Raw genomic sequence first — 3,629 nt, 5'->3', positions numbered from 1 at the left:
CTCAAAAAGCTGAAAATAGAACTACCCTATGACCCAGTGCTTGTAGTTCTGGGTATATACCCTACAGATACAAACGTGGCATTCTGAAGGGGCACATGCACCCAAATGTTTATAGCAGCAATGTCCACAATACTTAAACTATGGAAAGAACCTAAATGTACTTCAACAGATGAATCAATAAATAAGATGTGGTATATATGTACAATGGAATGCTATGCAGCCATCAAAAGAAATGAAATCCTGCTATTTGTGATGACGTGGATGGAACTAGAGGGTATTATGCTTGGCGAAATAAATCAATCTGAGAAAGACAACTATCATATGATCTCCCTGATATGATGAAGTGGAGATGCAACATAGGCGGTTTCGGGCGTATGAAAAGAAAAATAAAAGAAGATGGGATTGGGAGGGAGACAAACCATAAAAGACTGAATCTCACAAAACAGACTGAGGGTTGCTGGGGGGAGGTGTGTTGGGAGAGGATGGTGGGGGTATGGACATTGGGGAGGGCAGGTGCTATGGTGAGTGATGGTGAGTGCTGTGAAATGTGTGAACCTGGTGTTTTACCCCTAGGGATAAAAACACATTATATGTTTATAAAAAAATTTTTAAAAATAATTTAAAAAATCCATTAAAGAAAAAACACATATTGCAAGCCCAGAGCTAATCTCATATTCAATCAAAAACGTTTGAAAGTTTTCCCCTTAAAGATCAGAAGAAAGACAAGTGTGTCCACTTTCACTACTCTCATTTGACATAGTACTGGATGTCCTAGCCAGAGAAACAAGGAACACAAAGAAATAAGAGACTCCAAAAAAAAAAGGAAGAAGTAAAATTTTCTTTTTTTGGATAACATGAACTTACATGTTAAAAAATCCTAAAAACTTAACAAAAAAATTTGAATAAACAAATTTAGTAAAGCTGCCAAATACAAGATCAATATATAAAAGACAAGAATTTTTTTTTGTTTCATTTTTTTTAATATGGAATGCTTCCCAGTTTTTCATGTCATCCTTGTTCAGTGATCACGCTAATCTTCTCTGCATCATTCCAATTTTAGTATATGTGCTGCCAAAGTAAGCACAAGACAGGAGCATTTTAACACTCTAATGATGAACTATCTGAAAAAAAATAAAGAAAACAATCTAATTCACAATAGCATCAAAAGTAAAAAATACTTAGGAATAGATTTAACTAAGAAGATGAAAGATCTGTACTCCATAAACTATGACATTGATAAAGAAATTGAAGGAGACACAAATGGAAAGATAGCTCATATTTATGAATGGTAAGAATTAACATTGTTAAAATGTCCATACTACCGAAAACCATCTGTAAATCCAATTCCTATCAAAAATCCAATGTTAGGGGTGCCTGGGTGGCTCAGTGGGTTGAGCCGCGGCCTTCGGCTCAGGTCATGATCCCAGGGTCCTGGGATCGAGCCCTGCATCAGGCTCTCTGCTCAGCAGGAAGCCTGCTTCCTCTTCTCTCTCTGCCTGCCTCTCTGCCTGCTTGTCATCTCTCTCTGTCAAATAAATAAATTAAAAATCTTAAAAAAAAATCCAACATTATTTTTTTACAGAAGTAAGTAAAGAATCCTAAAATTTATATGAGACCATAAAAGACAACAAATAATCAAAGCAGTTCTGAGAAAGAATGAAGATGGGAAATTACACTTCTTGATTTGAAACTATACTACAAAGCCCTCATGCTCAAAACAAGAAAGTATACTGGCATAAAAACAGACCAATAAACAAGTAGAACAGAATTGAGAGTCCAGAAATAAATCCTTTCATACAGTCAGCTAATATTTGACAGGGGCCAACATATCTAATGGGTAAAGATAGTCTGTTCAATAAATGATATTTAAAACTGAATAGTCACATAAACAGTATGGAACTGGAACCTTATATCACTCATAAGTCTTAACTTGAAATAGATTAAAGACTTAAAGGTGATGCATGAAACTGAATTTCCTAAAGGAAAACATAGGAAGAATTCTCCTTGACAGTGGTCTTGCCAATAGTTTTTTGGATACCAGACCAAAAACACAAGCAAAAAAAGCAAAAATAAATAAATGGTATTACATCAAACTAAAGTTTCTGCATAGCCAAAAAAAAGAGAGAGAGAATGAAAACACAATCCACAGAATGTAAGAAAATACTTCCAAATCTTATATCTGAAAAGAGGTTAATAACCAACAGATACAAATAGAAAAAAATATATAATTTAAAAAATAGCAAAAGGATCTCAATAGACTTTTTTTTTTCAAAAAAGTTATATAAATGACCAACAGGAGCATTAAAAAGTGCTCAACGTAAAAATCTCAGGGCAAAGTCCTTATGTTGTTGTTGTTGTTTACCTCTGAAAAACACAGCAAGATATTAGAATATATACTACCAAAAAATTGAAACTAACAAATTTTGGTAAATATTGGGGAAAATGGGGAACTCATGCACTGTGATAGGGATATAAATTTGTATGGAAAACAGTATGGAGATGATTCATATTATTAAAAGTAAAATTACCATATGATTCAGTAATCCCACTTCTACGTATCTATCTAAAGGAAACGAAGTCACTGTTCAAAGACATATCTGCACTCTTATGTTCATTTATAAAATTATTAACTCTAAGCAAGAGATGGAAATAACTTCAGTATCCATTAATGGATGAATGAATAAAATAAGTATGGTAAATATATACTATGGAATACTACTTAACCATGAAAAATTAAGAAATACTGCCATTTACAACAGCATGGATGGATCTTGAAGGTATTATACTAAGTGAAATATTTCATAGATTTTATATATTTTTTTAATTTATGTATTATGATATCCCTTACATACAGAATCTGAGGAAAAGGAAAACTAATGGAAACTTAGAGTTGAGTTGACAAGGGGTGAACCTGGGGTGGAGTAAGGTGGTCAAAGGGTGCAAACTTGCAACTATAATATGAAAAAGTTCTGGGGATCTAATGTACAGCATGATGATCATAGTTAATAAAATATACATACTTTTTTAATTGTGCTTCCCTTCATTAAACTTTGCATATATCACATTCTTACAAGTTGAAAGTTTATAGCAATCTTGTATAAAAGAGGCCTGCTGCCACCATTTTTCTAACAACATTTGTTCATTTTGTGTCTCTCTGTCACATGTTGGTAATTCTTGCAATATTTCAAGTTTTTTCATTATTATTGTATTTGTTATGGTGATCTGTGATCAGTAATTATGACCCACTGAAAACTCAGAACTAGTTTACTTAAGGTATATACATTGTTTTTCTTTTTAAAAAAATGCTTTTGAGCAGTACAGTATAGTGTTTATTTTTTATATGCACTGGGAAACATAATTTTTTATATGCACTGGGAAACCAAAAAAAATAATCATTTGACTTAGTTTATTGAGATAATCACTTTATTGAGGCAGTCTGGAACAAAACCCACAAGACCTCTGAAGTTTAACTCTACTGTACTATATACATAAAAGTTGCTAAGAGAGTAGATCTTAAAATTCCTTACGATACATGCATGAAAAACAGTGGCAACTATACGAGATAGTAGATGTATTAACATTTTTATGTAGATTATATTGCAATAAAGATGTATACCAATTTATCAAAT

At 32.7% G+C, this 3,629-nt stretch overlaps 1 non-coding gene across 1 annotated transcript; it reads right to left on the bottom strand.

The window, feature by feature from the left end:
• Window positions 1–977: 977 nt before the first annotated feature.
• Window positions 978–1,084, bottom strand: LOC131839990 (U6 spliceosomal RNA). The gene has a single exon (XR_009357110.1). It is a non-coding gene; the product is annotated as a U6 spliceosomal RNA (small nuclear RNA).
• Between the last annotated feature and the right edge of the window lie 2,545 nt (window positions 1,085–3,629).

Source organism: Mustela lutreola, chromosome 8 (assembly GCF_030435805.1).
Source record: "Mustela lutreola isolate mMusLut2 chromosome 8, mMusLut2.pri, whole genome shotgun sequence".
Taxonomy (NCBI): domain Eukaryota; kingdom Metazoa; phylum Chordata; class Mammalia; order Carnivora; family Mustelidae; genus Mustela; species Mustela lutreola.
The sequence above is the reverse complement of the archived record's forward strand: the minus strand, read 5'-3'. Positions and strand labels throughout refer to the sequence as shown.